We start from the raw sequence: 26,069 nt of genomic DNA on the forward strand, positions 1-26,069 counted from the left end.
AGATAGGGCGAAAATATCCTGAGAGGATTTACAAAGCCAGAATTTAACCTTTAAGTCCGTTAGCTTCTGTATAAAGTAAACAGAATTGTCTCCTGTGTACGAAGACATAAATCTTTTTTTCCATTGTACGAAGACATATTTTGTTTTTCATTGTGCGAAGACATAAATTTCAGCAACTAGTTTCTGAGAATTATTTTTAGTTAAGACTTCAGATCCCTATTCTTTGTACATGCTCTATTCGATACATTTGATTAAATTATTTTGTAGGGTTATATTTATTTTAACTAACATTTATTTTAAGTTTAAACTATCTTTCCTGTCAAGCCTTACTTTCCCCTGGAATTGCCAATGCCAGAGTATGTAAATTTTAGTAGAACGCGCAAAGTATTCAAAATAGTCAGCGGAAGTATTATGAGTTAAATAGAATGGAAACGAGTTCGAAAGAGTGCTTTCTTGCTTCACGAGCGTGGAGGTGGCTAGTTAGAAATTGAAGAACCACGCGTTTCGGCCTGTGTGCTTGCCTTGGCAGATAGTTAAATCTTTCAACGTAATATTCAGAAGTTTGCTGAATTATCAGCGGTATCTTAGAACGCGGTTAGGTTAGTTACGTTTAGAGAGCCTCGTAGGTAGTCACTTGTTATTATTCATTTTTAGTTGCTTATTTTTATTTTACCGCCGGGTCGGCGTAGTTTGTGAGCGTCAAGAGCACGCATCTGTAATTTCTAAAGTTGAATAAAAAGGGATTTAAATCCTTCTCAAGACTTTGTATACTTTCCAGTTCATAGCAGTCACCACTATTGTTGCGTGCAGGTTGGAAGCGCGCAACATTACAAGTTACATCCATTTAGTTTTTCTGTTGCATTTAAAATACTTTGAATTCGTTAGAAAATGATATTAGGCTAACTGCAGAATCATTAGCCGGTGACTTCACTAAAATCGAACCTCTTCAGTGATTGAACAGTGCAGATCACGGAGACCTTCTTATATTGTTCACGAAATTACGTCTTTAGTAATGTTAAATGAAGAAGTTTCTAGGGAAGTTATAACTTCTATAAACTCAGAGGAAGTAGTCACCCACCTCTTATTGGTTCGGCAATTTGGCGTTGGCCTTTACAGTACAACTTTGGATCGACGCAATCTAAAGGGCAGGTCATTGGTCACTGAGAAACATCATTTCTTTCCATTTTTTTGAAGCACATGAAACTGTTTCTAACAAAAAGTTTAAAATGGTAAAGCAGGGGAGAGTGATATCTTGTCTTTTAGCCCAATTTAACACTTACGTTATTATTACTTCAGAAGATACCAACTTTTAAAAATTTTTATCTCTAAATTGAAGAAAATTGTTACTAAATCTTAAATCATTCGAAAATTTAAATTCAATTTGACCATTCATTCGCTTCATAACGTTTCGAACCAAATGGAAACGAGACTTAAATCAAGGGTATCATTTAACAGAGTGTTGCTAAATCTTCTAGGGTAAAGTTAGATGTTATATAAACAAAAGGAATTTGCCTGTAAATAATTTATTGATTATTAATATATATAACTAAGATAGCATCATAAAGTATTAATCATTATGTAACATTTCTAAATTCAGCATTTATTTGTAAATATGAATATTGAATGCTAGTATCCAAAGTGAGAACTTGTTGAACTCCAGCATAATTATTTTATTTTCCCTTAAAAACACATGCTCACAATCAATTAATGCGTACCTCAGAGGTATTTCATTAAGCATTTTTGGAGGGTCGCGAAACGTTTTTGTTCTGTTACCTAATTACAAATATTTACTGTGGGAACTTGGATCACGGAAAATTCGGTTTACGAATAAATCATCCGAACGAAAAAAGTCTCGAAAGACATATGGTGTCTCGAGTTTCAAGTCGGCAACAAGTGATTTTTCAAAGGCATTTTGAATTAATACATGTGGCACAAAATTAACCTTAAGGACTTCTAGAAACAACATTCTAATATATTCCATTGTTCGTATCTCATTACCAAAGCCTGGTAGCAAGTGTCTTGCAGGATCATGAATTCGGCTTAAAAAATATGTCCAGAATTGCGCTGAAGACAGACTTCATGCTTTGACACTTTTTTTTAATCTATAATATTTTGTCTCTAGGCGAGCCGTGACCTAGGAAGTTAAAAATGAATAGGATTATAAAAAGGAGTGGACTTTAGCAACAAAAAATGCTCTAATATCTTCGGAAAAGAAAGTTAAAAAGATAGCTCTAGTAGCTCTTTGATATGCGAAATTTGTGCAAAATTGGGATGAGAGGCAGCGTTAATGTAACGATATTACTTTGATAAAGGAGTAGCTTCAGCATAAATATTTTCAATGTATTAGCATGTCTCTCATTTAAAACTTACAACTATTTTAAAACTTACAAGAACAAATCGCATTGGATAATTCTGAGTGAAAGTTCATAACATTTTTAGTCAAACAATAACATCTATTCTCATTTTTTCCCCGCCACTAATGCCTTCTGCTCTCCTCTGTCCAAGTACGGTAAAATCAAATTATGTTTTCATCTCTTTTATTAGTGACTTCTTTTTGTCTTTGATTTACTAACTTCCATTATTTTGTATTATGATTCTGTGTATTCAAGATCATCTAAGGTGCGGGAAAGTTGTAATCAATTTTATCTTAATTTTTTTTGGAAAAAAAAAACAGTTTCAGCTGCTTAACATTTCGGATAATGAAAGGCCTTCAGGAAGGAATTTCGTAAACCTAGGTTTCACAATATTTATAATTAATAATTAATTGATAAATGCTAGCTGCGTTTCAATAATTATGCATATTTTATTGTTATTACCAATGTAATTCTTTCTAAGGAATTGTTTTCCTTTTCTCCACCTTTTCCCCTCCTCCAGCCCAACTAAAAGCAGGCCGGTAACGATAATTCTTCTTACGCTACATATATTTCGGTAGTGAGGTTAAAAGTTTGCAAAGGACTGCAAAACGTACAGATTTAAATAGCATTTAGTTTCAAGCATAATTATTCACAATAATTACAGAAATATTTTAATATTTTTTTTTTAAATTTGGTTGCTTGAAAGCTGATTCAAAAGGGATTTCAGTAAAATAATGTTTCCGTTAATTATCACAATGCAATACATATCACTAGTTCAAAGCTAAACTCTTAAGTGAAAATACGGATTTAAAAAGAAACAAGTAATACAAGATTAAACTGTTCGCATTGAGCTTTATATTGAAGGAGAAAAGCAGAAACATTGCAACAGTTTGTTTTATATCGTAATGAAAAATTCAATTGGTATCATATAATAATAAGTATTTTCTCTAATCAGTGAAACAAATTAGATTTAAAAATCATTCACCACTGAGAATTTCTTTGGTCCTTATCAGAGGATTTATTAATTTCATTATAACGCTTTAACATATAAAGAAAGTAACTTTACAACGATTAAATAGCTCTTTAGCGTATAAATACACTTTAACATATGACGAACATATAACACTTTAAATATGAATACATTTTAAAATATAACGAACTATAACAATTTAACAGATAAATACAAATTCAGAAGTCAAACAACAAAATCAGCGTTATTTTTTTTAATTTTCATAGGACCAATTTCGATGGTTTTACCAAACCACCATCGCCAGCTGCTGTCCTGTGAAAATTTGAAAATATAACGCTGATTTTTGTTGTTTGACTTCTGAATTAGTATTTGTTCGGCAAGTTATTGTGTCTTAATATAAATACACTTTAACATACAACGAATACAAGCAAAATTAGCATCCGAAGATAAGTTTCTTTACGATTTTTTGTTTATGTAGAGATAATCTATATTAGTTACAGAATAGCGTTTTAATTTTTTCTTCGTTTTAATTATGTTTAGTCCTATTTATGCATAACATAGGACAAAAAAATTATTCTTTCTTAATCTCCAATGTGCAGTTCTCATAAGTCCATACAACGCTTGGCACATTTATAAAGCTGCTTTTGTAGAAATCATCTTTGGAATACGGTTTAAGTCTCTAGAGACAGTTTCCTGAATTTCATCTATGAATTTGTTTTTACAAGATCTTACCCGAGCAGGATTATGAGTAATCCTGTGAACAGTGTCTTTAGAGATGTTAATCTCATTATCTATCATTCGAAAAGACAGATCATGATTTTTGAGCAAGAACGTTTATCGGTGCTCGCATCCATTCGAGTCTACGAAGAAACTACGAGAACTACTTCTGGGTTCATCATCGCCAAGCAGTCATCTGTACAAAGGGGGGGGGGAACTTAGATTACATTAATGTTTGTTTCCAGTACACTTTAGACAACGTTTTAGATTTTTCAATTACTGTTTTTCTGGCTTTACAGAAAAACTTTACTGATATTCTTTGCTCAACTTTCAAATCCATGGCTGTAGATGCGCATTGCCTCAAAGGAAAAAATTAATATTGTAGAAAGCTCTGTCTGAGGTGTCGCAATAATAAATGCTGTCAATTACTTTTGCCAAGTTTGCGGAAATTTCTTAAAAAATTAGACACAAAACCTTTTAGACACATTACTTATTTATTTTGTTTATACACATAAAGTCATACTAAATTATAATTCAGCGTTTTCTCTTATAAGGCAGCCAGAAAGAATGCTACATCAGCTGTAAGCAAATGATCCAGCAATTGAGATATGAATGTTTTTAAGAAAATAATACATAAATTTTAATTACAGTTAGTTGTCATCTCACATTTTGTACATTTGATATTTCTCGAGGATTGCCATTAACAATTAGTTCATTACTAGCATTTGTAAGTCCTAAGTATTTTATAAATATTGTGATATTTGGAGAATTTATAAGTTTTATTTTAATTTAAGTGTTATTTCTTATTTAAAATCTGTTATGCACTTCTACTATTTCATCTAATCTATCTGGAAGTGAGTTTTAAATAAGAACCAGATTCTAAGCGTACATTTTGTCAATATCAGCTTGTTTTAGTAAAACACCTCTGTGAATGACTCTTCGGTGCTGTTGCTTCCATCTGTTAAATTTGTCTTTTATTGAAAACTAACTCACTTTGAAATAGCGGAGCTGGTTTGTTAGGCTTAAATTTTCCCTTGTAAATGGTATTAATCATTGCAGCCGGTCAATCTGGCAAGATGCAAACGTTAATTCTATCAATCGCTTTACGTCTGTTTCAGATTAATGTTTAATTTGGTCTGACTTGAGTTTAACCTTATAAAGTTTGTAAAGACATTAGGTATTTTGGAAGCAAGAGATGGGAAAAATGAGCAATGCCCTTGCCGGGAATCGAACCACGGACCTCTGGAATATGCTCCCAGCGTGCTGACCACTACAATACGAAGGCATTGTAAGAAGGCGGGAGAAATATATTGTAAATTACCTAATTATTTAACGCTTTTATTATCATTTAAAAAGAAACAAACTGCATATTAACCTGTTAAGCCTAGACCTTGCAATAATATAGTAGGAAAATATAGTAAATGCATACAAGTGACTAATCATATAATTAGCAGGGAACAGCATGCAAATATGTCTTTTTCATAGATTAAACCAAAATTTTGAAAACAAATGCGAGGAGTGCTTTATGATTCATAAAAATTATGATTATTACAATTACAGTTAAAATATTTCTAGTGATATATGCATAATTACCTATTCTACTCAAATAAAAAATAACAGATTTAAATATTTAAAAAATATGGAGAAAATCTCATATACTCTGACCACCTAAATATTTCTCAATAAATGATTGATTACCACTATAAGATGTTTCAATGAAAACGCAAATTTGAGTTTCCACAGAGTCGAGGTGACGTAATCATAACTGATCGAGACGCATTTGAGTTTAGACTCCGCATTACATAAGTATTGAACTGAAAGTAAATTTTACTTCTTTCTTATTTCATATTTAATTAACAGCTCAAAGAGTTGTCCTGCCCAGTAAGTAATACAGTTCTCTCCGTTACCTAAAAGATCAGAAACACGGCAGGATGTTGTTGATAGTCGGCGATGCATAAGATCCTTTATTTGCATTTAATATAAATAATGTGCTTTTCTCATAATCTTGAGGAAGTAAATCACTTACAAAATATTTAATCTGTACTATTTAATAAAATTTTGCAACAAGTACTATTTTGTATTTAATGTTTAATTTGGTCTGACTTGAGTTTAACCTTATAAAGTTTGTAAAGACATTAGGTATTTTGGAAGCAAGAGATGGGAAAAATGAGCAATGCCCTTGCCGGGAATCGAACCACGGACCTCTGGAATATGCTCCCAGCGTGCTGACCACTACAATACGAAGGCATTGTAAGAAGGCGGGAGAAATATATTGTAAATTACCTAATTATTTAACGCTTTTATTATCATTTAAAAAGAAACAAACTGCATATTAACCTGTTAAGCCTAGACCTTGCAATAATATAGTAGGAAAATATAGTAAATGCATACAAGTGACTAATCATATAATTAGCAGGGAACAGCATGCAAATATGTCTTTTTCATAGATTAAACCAAAATTTTGAAAACAAATGCGAGGAGTGCTTTATGATTCATAAAAATTATGATTATTACAATTACAGTTAAAATATTTCTAGTGATATATGCATAATTACCTATTCTACTCAAATAAAAAATAACAGATTTAAATATTTAAAAAATATGGAGAAAATCTCATATACTCTGACCACCTAAATATTTCTCAATAAATGATTGATTACCACTATAGAAGATTAATTAAGAAGGAATTTCGATAACACTCTGTCGAGCCAAAGAACTTTTGCTATTTTAATACCCACATTTACTTTTGCGTCTGTGTGATAATACTTCTGGTGATTCTCGCAGAATCTTCTAAAACTTATTCAGTACTGTTTCTATTATTATAAAATGAAGAATCAGTGTGTGAGTTCGTTCTAACTCAGAGATGGGGAGGAGCAGAGCTGCAAAATTTGAAACGTATATTGTCTACACAACGAAGAAGCCTCAAAACATCTTTTTTTAAAATTTGATTCAATGTTTTTATTTTATTTTACTTTTTAACGCCGAACGCCTTTCTCTAATCTTCATCTGTGTCCTGTACCACTTCAGTGCCCTATCTTGGCACGCATATGCCTTTCAAAATTTACTTATCTCTTTATCTGCCTTTATTCTTTCAGTCACATATATTTGAATCACTCTGCATGCACTGGTAAATCAAAAATTCATATGGTATTCTATTGTGATATTCATTATATTAACATAGATTGGAAAAGAACCCTCGAAATCTCGAAATGTGCTTGTATATCTAGTTTCAGAAGTACTAGCGTTTAGTTCTTTAAGTTTGTCGTTGAACTGAAATAGAATTTATTAAAACATACTTATAGTATAAACTCTAACTTTTATGGCTTTTTATTCAAATTTTATTTTACGCACACATAATAGAATCTGGATTATCCCTAAATCTTGTGAACACAAAAATTTTTCTCATCACCATAATGGACAATTAATAACGAAGATCGGTTTTTAGCACAGTACATTCGACAATACAAAAGAAAACGAAGGTTGGAATTGAATATTGGGCACATTACATCTCTTTAACTTGCTTACTATTACCTAAAATAATAATATTTAAAATAAATTTCAAACAGTGTCTAGCCGCAATATAGTAAATATGAAATATTTTCAACATGATTCAAAAAGCACGATTTGGTTCCACTTTGTTCCTTGTTGTCGCAAAAGCACATAATTTTTCTTTTAAGATTTATGTACCGGTGCATAAATTTTTACAGCTGCTCGATAAATAATTCCTAAGCAGCATGCTTATCAAATAATTACTGAACTTGTGTTGCAATTTTTAACTGAAATTTTTTCCGTGAAATTTTATTTAATATTGTAATATTTTTAAAAACATTATTTTAGTCTTTTATTTTTAAATAACTTAATAAACATTTTATCAAGCTGCATGACCTATTTTAAATTCAGACATTATTGCATTCTTTACTTTTTATGGGTTCATTCAGTCTAACAGATTCAGTCAATCTAACGGATAACAGAAATTGACGGATAAAAGAGTGACTCATAATCGAGTTTTTACTATGATAGAATTATTGTATGAGGTATTGCATGAGGTATACTGAGCATTCCCCTCCTGAATAAGCTAATGCTTACCAAATCTACTTTAATACAACGAGAATTCTTGACTTACGTGGGCTGGGCAGATGCCGATTACTCAGCGTAGTTACTAGGCGAAGCCAAAGAAAAAATATTTTGGAAATTAATTACTCTTCTGTAATCTGTTTTTAACTTCTTTATTCCACCATTTAAGACACTTTTTCTTTGTAAGAGTGAAATTACGCAGATTTGGTCTTTGAACCCTGAGCTTTTAGAGGGTGCCTACACTTTCCCCACGCACTGTATCCCTTACAGAAGCACAGTCATCGAATCTTTGTCCGTCTTAATAATAAGAAACGCCTGGTCACCAATAAATGAAAGGTTTGTTGTTTTACTCGAATTCACGCCCGTGGTTGAAGAGTCAACCACGGAATTTCTTTACGAAGCTTCCATCCCACATCTATCAGCAAGCTATTGTGCGTCTAATCAACGGACGCTGAAAGGCTAGAGGCAACGGCAAGCAGCACCCATCACGCCCTTCATTGATATCAGGGCGGATGGAAGTCATAGTGCGATATTTTTTAGTCATTCCAAAAAGGTCTAAAAAAGAGATTTTTCATTTGTTTTCAGTGTTACTCCAGTTGGAAACATTATCTATCCCATTTATGGTAATGATGTTTGGAGATAATAATCTTTTAAAAGCTTTGAATGTTTTGTGATGTATCTAACATTTTTAAAATTCGTAACTTTTGAAATACTAATAAGGGACATTTGGTGGAGTGTAGGAGGTAGAAGGATAAATGCCAGTTACACTGAAAGCTCGATTCACGAATTTAATTCTTTTCTTTTTTCATCAAACAAAATTATAGTAAACCGAATCTATTTCACCCATATATATAGATTAATTCGTTTCTGGACCGCAGACGATTGCTCATTTAAATGTCCTAATAGTACTTAGTGAATGCTTTCGTAACCAAAAATATATTAAAATCATTCATTAAGAAACAAAAAAGTTAAACAAGTAAAATTTTAATTTTACTGTCCCAGAACGAATGGAGGGAGCATGAGTAGAAAATGATGAGGAAGATGACATAATTTAGATGTGGAAATCTCTTTCATATAAACATCAAGTAACTATGTTAAAAATGCACTTTTTTTTTATTCTCTACGCGTCATTTTGTTTGAGATATACTGCGCCTTCTATTTTACTCAAAATTTGTTCAATCCGATTTGTAATTCCCTTAGTTTTACGTTCTGTTGTCACATGACCACCGTGCTGCCCGTAGGAAGTGGGCACAGGAGTATCTCAGACGGAGATGAGATGAATGGAGCAATGTGTTCATCATGGATGATCCCACTTTAAAGTACAATCTGACAATAGGCGGATTCTCATCTGGAGAGGACCTGGTATACTGAATACTCCTTCATTTTTGCATGAAAATGTCCGCTTTGGCGAAGGCGGAGTGGAAGTCTGGGCCAGTTTTTGTATCAATGACCGCACCAACCTACGAATTGTCAAGAATGGAGCACTAGCAGCTCAGTGACACAGGGATGAGATCCTCAGACACATTGTGCTCCTTTACGCTGCAACAATCGGAGATGAATTAATTCTCATGGATCATATTGCCAGGCCATATCATACTCAGCTTATGGACAATTTCCTTTTCGACGAAAGGATTCTTCGAACTGATTGTTCCTATCTGGAGGACATGCATTGGCATGAACCGAACAAAACATGTTTGGGACATTTTATGGAGATAGAATGCTAGTCTCTTATCAGTCCCAGAAACAATTCAGCAGTTGAAAAGCTGTCTTTTCCAGAAGTGAGAGAAAAAAAACTTCAGTCCCTAATTGATAATCTCATTGATTCCATTCCTCATAAGTGGGAGAATTTACTTTCGGTCAGAAAAAACCATACCCCTTATTGAAGTTCCTTTGTATCCAAGAAATCATATTTTTTTTTTTTTTTTTGCTTGTTTGTATAATATGAACAAATTGTGCATTTTTTTGCTTACCGACAAATATGGTCAATAAAATCTAATTATTCCTTTTTCGTTGCTTCTTTTTAATTTCTTACATCTTACAACATCTATACATCGTATATCAGCCACGAAAATATTTCCTCATCCGCAACTTATATCCAAAATCAAAATATAATGTTTTGAGCACTGTATTTCTGAAGTAATCTATGGTATTGTGATTGAAAATGTTTTATCTTGCCCAGCTTTATGAGAGTGGGCCGTTGCGTGAAAACTTTGCATCTTAGCAAACTTTGAATTTGAACTTTGAAAAAAAGAATTTGAGGATCAGAGAAGGATCATTTACCTTTCTACCTTTTCTTCTGACGATGTTTCTTCTGCAAATGACATTTGTTGCGCTCTCTGAAGCTGTTGTAGTTATTTCTTGTTGAGCTCATTTTTATGATACTCTAGCAAATTTTAACGTCTTCATTGTTAATTTCCTAACCTCTTGTTTTATATAGAGACATAGTATCATACATAACAAAAAACGTTCTCAAAGTCTGTTATCTGCAACCCAACTTAGCTAGATTTCCGTCTAGCCGAATTCATAGTCCTGTAAGCCACATGCTGGAAGACTTTATTAATCAATGAAAGATATTAAAGCAATGCTTCCAGTCCTTGATGGTTAATAATGGGGCATGGGTTACCTCAAAATAGTTTTTGAAATCATATGTTGCAGACTTGAATGTTCGTAATTCGAGACATGGTTCGGCATCCAAGACGTTTTTTGATCATATATTTTATTCCGGAAGTGAGCCTATTAAGGATGTAAAGACGTAGTTGATATTTCTCACCAAAGCGGAGTGAATGTTATTTGCTAAATTCGTCAAAAGATTTATTTACATTTGAAGACCATCGGCGGCTTAGATGTAATAAAAAGAATTGTGGATTATGGCAGTGGAGGTTTACTTTTAAGAATTTCCAATGCGTTTACAAACTACGCGTTTTACAAATTATTACTTCGATTCCAAACAGCTTATGATCTTTTAAAACTCATTTCCATTTATGAACTTTATAACTTTAATAAACCGGTTTACAGTCTATACAAATTCATAAAACGACAACGAACTCTGTTGTAAATACTGGTATGCATATTGCTTTTAGAATAATGTTATCCACAGCCTTCTTATCAGTTTCTAATGTCAAGATGATGCATTTATTAGATAACTTTGGCAAGCATTGCCACCATCAAATCATTAGTCATTATATTTCACTAATAATTGCATCTCTTCCAAAAATTTTCTCTCTAAATTATTTTCTTTAACTTCTCTTCAAAGCTGTTGCATGAATTCAACCACTGAGAAATTCGAAGTCGTAGATGATAAAAATACAATTAAAGCACAAAGTCAAAATTAGTTTTAATTCAAAAAACGAAGTTCTTTATAAAATCTATAGCAATTAATGAGCGTACTGGTAAGGACAGACATTTTGGGTGTCTCGTTTTTTCAACCCCATTTTCTAGTTAAATAGCATCCGGAGAAAAGGAAAGAGAAAAAAAAGAAAGAGCACGTATTGTATATATTATTTTCTCCTTTCTTCAACAAGCAAATAGAATTAGATGTCAGTTTTGCTGCTAGATTTCTTTGTTCACTCATGATAAGATTTTATGCTCTACATTTGTTCAAAGAATAAATTTCGCAACACGTATGACTCATCTTTTTATCTGTTTATTTTATATTTTTGAAAAATGATTATTTTTGTTTTAAAAATAGGAATGAAATATTAATATCATCCATCCAGAGACTATTTTGTTTTAAGGACTTCAATGGCATTCGAACTTAAACTACAATGGTATTCAAAACATCTTTAATAACTTCTTTGAAAAGACAAATTCACATGAAAAATGGCATGTTGCGAAACTTGCAAAATTGCGGATTACTTAAGAAATAAAATTTGTTTAATGTAACTGCAGTTAGAATGGCAAATTTGTCCATTAAACAAAAATAAGATCGGGGATTATCTGGATAAACTAACTGCATCCTACATAATTCATCATGTTTGTTTAGTAAAAAACAGCAAAACTAACTATTCTATTACACAATTCTGTAATTAAAATGAGTGCTTCTAAATTTAATAATTCAACTTCTTATCATTACAACATAAAAGTTATAAGGTATTTCTCCCGTCTTCTTAGCATGCCTTCGTGGTGTAGTGGTCAGCACACTCGGCGCTTATACGAGAGGTCTGTGGTTCGAGTCTCGGCGAAGGCATTGCTCATTTTTTATGTCTCTTGCTTCGAAATAACCTAATAATGTCTCTACAAAGTTTACCCATTTTTCAAATAGCTAAAATTAAACTAGCATATATTTTACAGAGAATAGGGCTATAAATAGTTTCATGGTTTTTCATTTAGTTGAAATAAGTATTAAATTAGGTTTCAGGTCGTTTTAGTAAGTATTAAACTTCGCTAACAATCACCCGCACAGGACGCTATGGTGGTTAAAGGCTAACCACATACGGATATGTGGATTCAATTCTTGTATAAGGCTTAAGTATGTATCACTTGTCTTTTCACTATTCTAGAATGCTATCTCGGTTGTCCAACTGTGGTGCAACTTGCGCAGTTCTCTCCATGATGATAATGCAAACAACTAGTGAATTAAGCCAATCCCGAGAAACGTTCTAGTGGCAGCTAACTGGATTTGAGAGAGATCTTTAGTTGAGGGCAAAATCGAAGATATAAGAGTTGATTAGCATGTAACAAATAAATCGTTTAAGTGATATTTTCGGCTGATCAGTTCAGATGTCTGAAGTCAAAATGTTAGTAATCATAATAAAACACTTTATCGAAGCCTATCAAAATCTTTCTGCTTCATGAATTAAATTGTATTGCTTTACTTACGTACTTACGGATCGCTGCAGTCACAAAAGAGGGAAAAACAGTCTTATTACAAACAGAACTGGCATGATAAACGAAAACTTCGCTGGAGGTTTTTTCGAAAGTTTTAACAACTTTTTTTCCTTAGAACTAGTGCAGACATTTCCAGCCTCTTAAAGTTTAAGTTAAATTGAAATTTTTTATGGAAAAAAATATTATATTCATTAGCCAAATTGCTTTTCGACACTTAGGTCATTAATATTACTTGTAACTTAAAGTAATTAAAGTGAAATTTTGAATCTATTAAGAGAAGATTTCAGTAGTTCTTAAACTTTTTGTTACCATATTTCCCACTTAAAGCCAGAAAATTCCCTTACTAGAGTTATTTCTATGAATCTATCGCTATTCGCCGGCAATGTAAAAAAGCACACCCGTTGCACAGGAATGAAAATAATCAGTTATAAAATGCATTTAAGCCAGAATTCAATATTTAAAAAATCCTGGATGCATAAACTCTTTACACTTACACTCAAAATTAATTTTCAGAGACAGAACCTCTGTAGTACCACAAGTGATTGAGGCAGTGCATATGGCTAACTGATTAGCTTCCGATGCAGAACATCCCGGAAGGCGATTGAGGATCTCCCACCCCTTTACCCTAGGAGGTAAGAAGTAAGTCATTCTTATCTCCATGTACTAACCTATCGAGAGAACTTTGTATTTTGAGTTTCCCCTTGCCGCTCAGACATTATATTTTTCAAGGACAAATCGATCAGAAACAAAAAAGTTACGGAGATTCATGGCCTTTGTTCGCTATAAAAAAGGGGCGAATAGCGCTGATATATGCGGAGAAAGTGCTAAATAATTTAAATAATAAAATAATCTTGAATCAAAATATGTTATAAATATAATATATTTTTGTTAAAAGTTTCTTCATATTTATATAAGGAAAAAGTTGCCAATGAATTTACGATGCTGAATTCTCTAAAAATCGAATTTTTTTTTTTTTTTATTTACATTTAAAAACTAAGGGGAATTATAGACATTTGCGAATTAAACGGTCGCATATTATTGGACTTTTGCTACAGATTAATTTCGGTTGGAGAGAAAGAAGCTCAGTGTTCAAAGTAACTTTAAGTAAGCATTTTCTATTTAGTTTGTTTCCTCTAAAATTTATAATAAGCACTCCCCTTCAAATTCATATGCAGGGTTGTTTAATCGAATATGACAGCATATAAAGATTTTGATTTATTTAATTAGGGTAAAGCACACTAGGGCTATCTACCTAAGGGAATGAATGCCTTCATGGAGGACTTTCTTATGGAACTGGCTCGTATACACGTTACACACGAGGAAACCCCGAAAACACCCATGCCGGACATTCCTTTCGCGGACTTCGAACCTCAGACTGAATTACCAGTGTTCAGCGACTTAACCGCTCCGCTGGTAGGTACACCATGTAAATGCTGTTTGAACCATGCAAAGGCTTTCCCTTAAGAAGATTTAGATTTGATGGAAATAATTCTTATGAAAACCAGCTCATATTCAAGTTTCACATTAGTAAATCATATTAACATACATGCAAATAATCTGTTCACCGACATTCGGATTGGACTGGATAATTGATTCACGATAAAACACATGAAAGTTGTTTAAATACAGGATCTTTCGTGGAAGGCTCTGAGTCTGGTTGGTTAATCCTTCCTTTTAGGCACTCTGTCGACGAATTTCCCGAACTTCCTCTGAAACTGCGAGAACTGGAATTCCGGATACCCCTTCCTGACTTGAAAAACTATTTTTTGCCGTCTCTGGCTGACTTTCTCTTGAAGTTTCTCCGGGAGAGATTTTTTCTGTTTCCATGGCCTCACTTATTGTGGAGACGTCACCTCAGCTGAGCGCTTCTGCCTTAAAAGGCAAGCATTTCCATTATCTTGGAATCGCATGTGATTATAATCTTCAACTTATTCAAGGAACCAAAGATTAAATATTTTGTAATACCTAGGGTATAGTACCCTTTACCTCCACGCCATAAAAATTAAATAGTGAGCAGAATTCAGGAACGATACATAATAGTCGTGAAAGAAAATAATTAAAGAGGAAGCAAACATGACTTGAGAAAGTTTAAGGAGACAAAAGAAAAAAAAAAAAAATAAAGAATATTAAGAAAGAAACCCTGCTAAAAATGCCCCATAGAAACCAGTAAAACTTTTTATGGGTACCCATAAGATTTTATGGGTTTCTATTGACTTTTACTAGTTTCTGTTGGTCTCTGTAGGTTTTTTTACTGGTTTCAAAATGACCCATACAAACCAGTAAAACTTTCTACTGGTACCTATAGAATTTTTGATGGTCTCTACTGACTTTTACTGGTTTCTATTGATCTCTGTGGGTTTTTCTTACTGGTATCAATTGACACCCATACAACCAACATCAATGGCAGAACTTTGTACTGGTTTGTATAGGTTTATATTGACTTTTACTGGTTTTCTTACTGGTATCAATATAATAATAAATTTTCTGTTGGTTTATATGGGTTTATGCTATTTTTTTATCTGACGTTAATAGACCTCTTGAAAAGAATAAAATTAACAGAATGAAAATATGATCTGTTTAAGACCATCAGAGTAACCTGGAAACGCAGGTGGTCGTTTTAGAGAGGGTTTTTACTAAATATGCTTATTTATTTGATTTAATTTTTTTGCAGAAACAATAACAGTAATCATATACACCACACACAGCGAGGTCTCTCTAAGGCGACCAGCCGCAAATAAAAATTCATTGTTGCAAGTGGTCGCCTTAGAGAGGTGATTCTCAATACCAATATATACTCACGTTCTCAGAGATACGTTTATCTTTAAGAGGTGGTCGTCTTAGGGAGATTGCATCTACGGAATGAATCTCTCTAAGGCGACCAGACACACTTGCAGAATTTTCTTTGTGAATGGTCGCCTTACAGAGGGAATATTCAATACCAAAGTATACTTATGTTTTCAGAAATACTGGTTTCTTTCAGAGGCGGTCGTCTTAGGGAGGTGGTTTTTGCTACGAGTTGGTTCTCTGAATACACACACATAAGCACTTACATTTCTGCTATTACAAATAAACACCAGTATCAACCAACATCTCTTTAACGCGAACAAGTTCATTCACAATCGCAAAACTTTTCTCCCTGTTAATGCTGACGCGAGGAAAAAAATTCCCCTCCCTCCCCCACTCTCAGAAGTTTCCCAAACAAGCAATATGGCGACGCGCTAGTTATTGTTGTGCGATGGTGGTGTTATTTTCTTCGTGGTTGTAGTAATGCAATATATTATTTACTAGGATTTACTGTATTACAAATTTTACTATGTTTTACTGTTTAGAAATTAGTAATAAATAATAAAATACCAGCACTGACTATGAATATACAACTAAAGCCATGCACGTGTAATCGTGTCTAATGTTTGAGAGAACGTTGCTGATAACTGACTAGTTGTGAAATGGAGATTCTGTGCGTGAAATTGATTTTCCATCTTTACTTTTAACCTGAAAAACAATGTGCTTAAAGACTGAAAAGTGATAATTTCAGACTTGATAATTTGGTTCAGTGTGCAGATGCAGAAATATAGTTTTTGCATTCTACCGAAACTGTATATTGGAAATTTTTTTTTATTACAGTTTAGAAATACTTTTTTAAAGCTTGTTCATGTAGATACTTTATCATTTGAATATTATGTACTAATAAATTTGAGCATATTTTACTTAAAAATGATCTTGCTTGATTCAATTTTTCAACTAATGTGATGTGGCCGAGCAAAAAGAATGTTTTTTTATGTTTTAAAAAATGTACTGATTATATTTCGCGAGCAAAAAAGGTAAGTTTTATGAATGAAATAAACATTGAAATATTTAATGTGTTTATTACTTATTGAATGAGGTAGACAAGCCATACAAGCTTAAGGAATCTTTTTTTTTTTTCCACTATTAAAATTATGTGAAAATTTAGATGATCATAGTAGCTTACATTGTTTTTTCTTTTTGGTCTATTTTTCTTTACAAGTATGAGACTAGAACCACATTTTTACATTAAATATTTGGTGCCATTTTGTTAAAACATATATAATCATTTTTATGCATACTTTAATTTTCATTATTATTAGTTTGATGAAGAAAATTTCAAATGTGTTTTTCATAAATTGCTTTTGAAATAGAAATAGATTTGTGAATAAGATTTATGTAATATTAAATGTCTTGGGAGTATAAAAAGTGAATTATTTATTTGAAAAAAATTACATTAAGTTGAAAACTCATATAGTGGTTATTTTCTTAAATGACCACCTCTGATAATGGCACATTTGTCAGGACAATAATTAAATAACAGGACTTAAAAAATCATTTATAGTTTTGTCAGGCAACAGGAAACTGGCATTATCTCGAATTGTGGAGTTGATTATTTTAGGAACGTTTTGCTGCATAATGCTACTTCGGTGTAGTAATTTTTACGTGGGTATGAATTTAGCAGAAGTAATTGAAAGTTTTTACGATACAGTTAAAACCAAAGCTTTTCGGATCATGAGTCTTATAAGGGCACTGTTATAGTATTGCTTTCAAATATAGTTAGAGTAATATTTAAACATTATTTTCGGAAGCACTTCTACAGAGAATCCGGTTGTTCTCTGCGGATGAAAACCCATATAAATAAATCTTCTGTACAGCCTTTTACAAATGCAGTTAAAATTACTGTCATTACAATTAAGCGAATATAGCTACATTTGTTTACAAAAAGTTATTATTGCTAAATACTGCACTATATAAATTTCATTTGGCATTGTAATTTCAGAAAATGCTCAGTATGAGGTATTTTTATATTATATAATCTACTGTCAAAAACAATAGCTACTTTTTCAGTACTTTAAATTTTACTATTTAGAATTTTTATGGTTCAAAATAATATTTCTATACATTTTCTAAAGTATTCTTTCTACAATAGAAATCTAAATAGCTTGCACCTAAAACACTGGCTCAAATTTATTCCAATAATGCATCGCTTTAATTAAATTTATGTTCCTTTGAGATGATATATGAAAAACCTTGTGTAATAATAAATTATTAATATATATAGGTAAATGGTATTTTTATATATTTTTTCGGGTAAAGTGCAGAATCGCCCACTTATTTATTTGGCACTTTTTACAAAAGTAAAAGGAATTGGATTTTTGTCAATTTTCTTTTGACTTTGTAAGTGAAAATAGGTCGATGTCTACATGAATAAAGTCAAAGAAGTGCACGATGGCATTTTTGTGCAATTCTGGGATGTTTTTTTAAGTGAAAATAGGTCGATGTGTAAGTGGATACCGAGTATGTGCAATTCTTAAAAACACGCCAAGCAGTGGGCGATTCTACACTTTCCCCATTTTTCTATAGGAATTTAGTTTCATTAAATTAGTTATTTAGTATAGTTATGTGTATATGAGTATATTCATACTTATTCACATAGATGGAATTTTTACAGTACGGAAGTTGATCTTTTTTACATCAAGAACTACATATAGTATAAATACCCATTATGTTATAGATTTTATTTATCTAAAATCTGTGGAAGATTATATAGCACTAAAAGTGAGATATGGAATAAAACATTATACGCTATGAGATATTTCCTTAATTCCCGAACTGTGCGTTGAGAACTGGTATTTGTTGAAACTTGTAAATTTTTTTCAATTCATTTTGTTACAATATAATTTATTGTATTTTGGGTATTATTAAGTTTATTATATGTTATCTTCATGTTTCATTTATCTTTTGAGAGATACGGGTAACATTCAAAGTATTATAATAAGGGATCGACACAGTGTTTGTATATTATTATTTCTTCACTACATTCTAGGATTCATCCTTTCTTCCACGCAAAACATCTATGTGTATGTATGTCACACAGATGTTTTGCGTGGAAGAAAGGATGAATGTGTAATAAGCTGCAGGGTGTTACTATCATTGGTAAGCGAGCTTTAAGGGGATAGCGAGTATGCTAAATTTAAACTCTATGTTAAGTTTCTAATTTGCAAGTCCCGTATTCTTTTTGCTTGCTTGTTAATAATGTTTCACTTCCTGGAAATTTGGGTTTCTTCTAGTTTTGCTTTTTAATTTGGTTTAGTGCATTGTAGGTAACTTAAAATTTAAGCAGATGCTAGAAAGTATCATCCTTTGGCAATACATTTCTCATTAGGTATCACATTGTTAAACAAGCTGATGTGATTAAATACAATTGTTTAATTTCACAATTAAAGAACTGAAATACAAATATATGCAGTGAGGTACAGTACTATATGTATATATTTATAATGAAATCAATAATATGCAGTCAAAGTAATGATTCGCAACCCTCAAATGAAATGATATTATATATATATGTAATAGATTCTGTAGTCGAATACAAGCAGCTGAATCCGTAATGAACAGCAAGAATTTTGATGGCTTAGAGATGTTGAAACTCCAATCCACAATGAATAAGAAATTTGGCAGTCGAGGTAGGTTTAATTCAACTTTTCTTTCAGCAAATATGTTGCAGCCACAAACAAGTTGGCACATTATTTATGCCTATTACAAAAATTAACATTTTTGATAAATGTGTAGTAAGAAACAAGGAGCAGACAGACTGCAATCCAGCTAGGCCAAAGCGTAAAAAGCAAATGCGTTATGTTAAGGGTGAAAGCTTAATTCAGACCGAGTTAATTTTGGTTCTCGATGCATTTTTACTCGTATTTGATAGTTAATACTGCTGTAAAATTACTATTGGCTGTTTGAGTTTTAGTTTCTTTTACAACATCAAATTATGTAAGAGTCATATGATTTGAATTAATCTCGAAATGATGCAGTGCAGATAGATTACTGTTTTTAGAATAGAGAAGGAAAATTAATTTTATGCTGCTAATTTAATCTTTTGCATATTCCTTGTTTGTCTTACATATATATATATACATATATCATTCGATGGTTGTGAATGATGACTTTGGTTATTATCTTTCTATTCATTTTATTTTCAGAATTATATAAAGGTAGTTTAAAATTTTGTAAAGAGAATTTATACAAATATTTTGTAATATGTTTATAGATATTGACGTGCATTAAGAAGGACAGGGGCTTGTAGGCTTCTAGATATTTAAACATTTTTATTTATTCGCATTGAGTTTTATTTAAAATTACTTTACATGCTTTCTCCGCCATTTAGTTCTGTACATTTCATCAGTGCTAATTATGTACTTCTGCTGGTTTATGTTTTTATGGAATTTTGATTTACAGTTCTATTTTTGTGTATTGTTTTTTTATAGGGATTCTGTATATGGATATCAGTTTCTATGTACGATTTATGTATGGATACTCCACTATGGTATAATGCTATTGGTTCTGTTTATGGGTTTTTGTTTACTGTTTTGTGCAGCGATTTTTCCAAGAGGTACCTTTATTGCTCTGTGGATTTTTGTGTAGTGGTTTTTACAGGATTTGGCGTATGGGTGCCTGTATAGGTGTACATGCTTTTGTTTACTGGTTTTTACAAGGCATAGACCTACGGAATATCCATTTTTTTTAATGGAAATTTGGCCAATGGATATGCATATAAAGTTCTGATTTTTGGCTATGGGTTTTTACTGGGATTTTGTTTATAGTGCCTACAGTCCTACAGGTTTCTACAGAGATTTGGCCTACTCGTATCCTTACAGTCGTATGGGTTTCTGTTTACAGGATTTTTATGGGTATTTCGCCTCGTATAGAACCTCGTATGTAAACAACTCAAACTTGGTTAAAGGGCAAATAGATTCGTAGCCTCATCTTGTATTATTGTTTTTACCTCAAGTCACTCGTTTTAACTTGTATTATAAATTTAATTGTAACCCACTAAGAATGAATAAATCAATCTTTATTTGGTTTTCTTTTGACTTATGCTTTGTGTTCATGGCGAAATAATGATTAAGTAGGAAAACTTGTCAACAGATTAAAATGCAGCTATGGTTAGCCAAAGGGTGAACTTTCAGCTAAATTATTCACACTACAGAAATTACAATCTCTTCTCACTAAAAGTAGGATATTATTTGTTGAGGCTTTCTTTTTTGATTTTATTACATCACTCGTTTCTAATTTTCTCGACATTTGATATCCATGAGAAATTTTTATTTAGTGTACACACTGCAAAAATAATTATTTCCTTCCCACTGTGACGAATTATGACGTTCTTCTCGGAAAACAAAAGGGGAAATACTGCTCATATAAACCTTCCTCTTCTGATTTAACGCTATTGACATCTAACTTTTCCTATACTTCATAGCTCTTCAAAATCATTAGTGCGCTCTCTCGTGGCTGTTATGGTTATCATATCGCATTAGATGTTTCTCTCTAGTGCACAGTAGCTCATTCTCTTTTCTGAGTCCGAAAGTCTAATATTCCGTACCGTAGGAAGTACATTCAGTTCCTTAAAATACATCATACTACCCATTGCTCTGTATTTATCGATAGTATTTGGCTTGCAAACCTGAAGAAATAGGGAACCTCGATTGTGAATTCATATTTTATGTGATGACTTTTTATAAGATGCTCATGCTTTTTATACTACTGAGAAGACTGAAAACCATTACTTGACAAAAACAGAAGAAACTAGCTTGAAATCAATCCAGATGTGCGCATGGCTTGTTGTTAAGTTTTCCAGATTATTTTCATACGTTTTCGTAATTATTTAAACCAGAACTTTTATGTGAAATACGAGATTTTCGTTTTCTGTGTACCTTTTCGATAAATCACTTCTAAGTATTTCTGCATTAACCTGATATTATCGTTTATCTAGACTGTGCATATTGAACCGTGGTGTTAGGGAGGGGACGTTATCAGGACTCAGGTTCTCTTTATTTAGCAATTATTCCAACCTTTTATCTGGGCTGCTTGGGAGTTCCCGGCTCTGTTTCCTCCATTATTGTTATTTTCCCGCTCTTAAGAAAAGAGTACCCACTCGCCGTCATTAGTCAATTACCATTATCGAGGACATTATCGTTTTCTTTTGCCTCCACTCGCGACTTGTCCTTTTGTGGCGAATGCTGAAGTTGGGGGAAGGAGACTATTCTCCCCTTCCGGACCCGATGACCTCATCTCTCAAAACCTAAGAAAGGGGGGAGTTAGAGATGTCGGGCAACAACAGACAAGGCGATCGGAGGAGCGTGGGCGGACAGAGGTGGATCTCGATCCCGCCAATGTATACAAGCGATCGGAGGGCGCTCTCGTAGTTTTAAATAGAAGATGTCGCGCACTTTCCAAAGAGTGGTGGATGCCCACATTGAACACGAGAATCATCATTCATAAATGACTGGACAGTGGAGGAAGGAGAGCGAGTGGAGTTGTTGGAGGCATTTCGGTTATCTTCTTACCCGCAGAAGAGGAAGATGATGATCCCGCCCAGCGCATCATTATTCAAAGCAGAAGGCACATTGAGTGTATGGATTCCTCAAACCTGATTGAGCTTTATGCAGATTCTCTTATTCCTATTCAAGAAAGTTTTATTTCTTTGGTTACATTTGCCTTAAATATATGTCTGGAATTTGAAAACAATTACTATTTCCTCTTTTTCTACAGTGTATAGTTTAAAGATACATGTCAAATCAAAAGGCTCGTCTTCAAAATTTTTGTCCTCCTAGGCAATCAGTATATCCCCCCCCCATATAAATTAAACGTAGTATTATATCAAACCTTCGTGTACCTTAAGTTAGTTAATTAAAAACAGAACAATTTTACATTTGCAGTCTATTAAAAATGCAACCTATTATAAATCTATGCATTTTTAAGATCGACAATGTAATCATACAGTAATTCTTGAGCACAGTTTTTTTCTGTAGACAAAAATGCAAAATTCACCTTTTGTTTTACTTAAACATGACCCAAACAAGTTTTTTACCAATTTCGGCTTTGAAAAGTCATTTTAGATGTAACTATTGACACCGGAATCGTCCTAAAATTTCGGAAGGCAATGCCTACGTTATGAAAAGTATTTTGTGAAGACTACATATGAATGTATGAAGGACTTCCTTTTGCCTACTCATTTAAAGAGGTCTTATAAGATGTGCAGGCTTATGCTCATCTCTTCGGCATTAGTATGAGATTAATAGCTATTTATTTAATAGTTATAGTTAATAGTTATTTATTATTTAGTTAGCCTCCGTAGCTATTTGTATTAAAGCAAATTGAAATTTTCTGCAGTTTTTCTCTAATTAATGGCCATTTGATTTTTTAAGACAAAGAAATAAGTGTGCATGAACAATAAATAAAGATAGAGAAGTGCTCAGATCATTGCTCCGGTGAAAAAAATACTTGATACTAAAGAAAAGTTTTGCAACAGATTTTCTTGATGCATTAACGCTTTGTCGGAGTATCCATAATCAAATATTTATTTATTTCTAAGAATTCTTATGGTTTTGAATATATAGGTTCAACATATGACATTTTTAACAGATACCAAGCATCAATGATATCAGTTTTAAATGTATTATTCCCCATAACGAATCAAGAATTATTGCCCACCTTTTGAAAGACGGAGTGACTCAAAGATTTAAGGATGTTCAACAATCAGTTCCAAGACTTCCATGCATTTTATTAGTTACCCCTCCACCAGGACATCATTATTCGTGAAATTATACAGACTGCCATCTTCAAAAAAGCAGCGCCTTAGGCAACTGCCTATGTCCCTTAGCCAGTAATCGCACCTGGAAATCAACGACAGCATAAATTTATGCATAAAATCGTCAAATGATGATAATTTGATTCTATGATTTCTCTATTTTAATTCTCTGTTCATTTCATACATTTTAGATTTTCATTCTATGTTTTACGCGCAAACAGAAAACAATATTAAATAAAATTTCTTTTAAGCTATTACACGAAGAATACATTTACATGAAAAAGTATTACATGAATATCTAAATTTGTCAGAGAAAGCATTTTTTTCCCTTGACACACTATGCTCTTTGCTTCTTATCACAGTAAAGTGAGAATAACCTAATGTAGAATCATAACAATTCCATTTCCACAAAGAGGAAGATTTTTGCTTTATGGACTTGCATCTTTTTTATCACTTTTAAATCTTCGATGTTGTTTGAAACTTTTCTAATATGACTTATTGAAATATGATAGCAGTCCAGAACGCTTACTGGCAATTTAAAATTCGATACTTTTTAAAATTCATAACTGGTATTTTAAAGATTAGTTTTGGCCAATGGAATTTTAAGAATTTGTCAACAAAAATCATATTCTGTTTCATATTTATCATTCGAAACTCTCTGGTACAAAGAGAGTTTTATTTCCGGGAAGAGAATCGTCATAGTGAAGAAAATTTAAATTGAAGAGTGTTTAAAAATATTTTATGAATATTATATTTAATATTCATAAAATATTTTATGTGTATGTGATAATACTTATCTGTGTGTCTAAAGTGTGGGAAAGTATTTCAAAAGGAACAAAATAAGGGGAAAAAAAGAAAAGAAAGTCCATCGAATATTTCGGACTCTTCTAATGCGTTCTTTTCACGATTAAGCGATCATATTCAGAACCAAAACAATGAGTAAAAATTATATTAATCAGTAGATTCATGTTAGTCAACAAATATTTTAAGCAGTTAAGCAGAAGACTTGCATTTCTGCAAATATCTCTTTTTTGTATTGCTAGGGAAGTCACTAAATTTTGGATTATCAAAAAATTATTTGATTACTAGTAATTAAGGTATTGAACTATCTTTAAGGACTTTAAGGGTTGAACGATTGTGATTTAGTGATTCATTTCTGGCCATTGCAATTTTTTTTGTTTTTGTTTTTTTTTGCTTAATGCACACCTTTTTCTGGCATACTTTTCCATTTTCGACTAATAAACAATCAAGTACTGTTACTTGTGTTTGTGTGTCGTATTTAGGTCAATCCCTGCGTTTGAAAATATAGTGGAGAGGATTTTAACAACCCAACAGCATTTTGTTAGTTGGTATATGAAAGTTCCGATTTGGTATGCCTTTATTCGTTACAGTTCGAAATAAATACCCAGCCCTGTAGCGATCTTCCAGTCGGGCGGAGACGATTCGACGGTGAATTCAAAGAGACATCTAAAGATCAGAGGGTGATGCTGTCATTAAGGGATCTTCGCTCCCCCATAAATCACAACCTACGGACCTTCCGTGAATAATTGCAGGTACAACTATTGACTCATTTGGAGCTTCTTTTGTTGGACTTCAGATGAGAACACCCTCTCCATCTCGACTTCATTGCAATCCTACTATTAGGCTTGTGGTTTGTATTTGGGTGGCAGTGGGCTTCAATCTCGAAAGATATTTTTTTTTAACTTTCTGACACAAGGGCCGGTCTACATGATGGACAGGATCTAGAAAAAAGATCAAATTTTTTAACTGCATTGAATTAGTTTATATGCTTGTCTTTGGGCTCATCTTTATTGAGAAAATGAGTGATCACTCTATAAAGTTCTAAAAGAAATCTGGCAACTGACATATGTATGTTCAGAGGAATTATCTCCGGAAACAAAGCTATTTCTGTCAATCTTTTTGTAAGGATATTGAAGAGTATTAAATACATGTTGAACAGCAATATAGAGTACTTCTGAAATAAAACTTTAGAAACAAAAGCGCTTTCCAAAAGAAAAGATTATGATAGATATATAATTTTTATCTCATAATTTGTATATCAACATATAGCAATATGTATTACTGGGTGGGAAGAATATAAGTAAAAACAAAAACTGTTTGAATGTCAGTAGGACCTTTCTGGTCTATTAGCTATCTATTAGCAGGCTTTCACTGTAATTAATTTATTTACATTTTTCAAAAACGCATGTTTCAACTCTTTATAATTATTTTAATTTTGATAGACATTATTCATCTATATGTATCCATAAATGGATTTTATATTGTGTTGGAAGTCAATTTTATTACGTTTACTGTGGGTTTAGAAACAATAAAATTCTTGTTTCTCCTCATTATTTTTGTTGTTCTTGATCTAATGATTAAAAAAAGTGTGACGTTCTCCCCAAAAAATATTTTACAGCTTTTAGTGAACATGACTTTAATAACTAATGGTGTAAGAATATTTTTCAGGTCTTATGTTCAGAAATTAGAAAACAAAACTGAAGAGACCCGTGGTGAGGCTAGAGAATGC

The 26,069-nt window shown here is 32.5% G+C and overlaps 1 long non-coding RNA gene across 2 annotated transcripts in view; it reads left to right on the forward strand.

Annotated features, from left to right (window-relative positions):
- Positions 1–26,069, forward strand: part of LOC118187765 (uncharacterized) — a 110,963-nt gene that overhangs the window by 59,395 nt on the left and 25,499 nt on the right. Inside the window, exon 2 of one of the 2 annotated variants that reach the window (XR_004758016.2) lies at positions 13,456–13,581. This is a non-coding gene — a long non-coding RNA (uncharacterized LOC118187765). The remainder of the gene's footprint in view (positions 1–13,455; positions 13,582–26,069) is intronic. The other variant, XR_015040528.1, reaches the window with a different exon arrangement.

This window comes from Stegodyphus dumicola, chromosome 4 (genome assembly GCF_044657685.1).
Source record: "Stegodyphus dumicola isolate Sdum_Otavi_A_Nest chromosome 4, ASM4465768v1".
Classification (NCBI taxonomy): Eukaryota; Metazoa; Arthropoda; class Arachnida; order Araneae; family Eresidae; genus Stegodyphus; species Stegodyphus dumicola.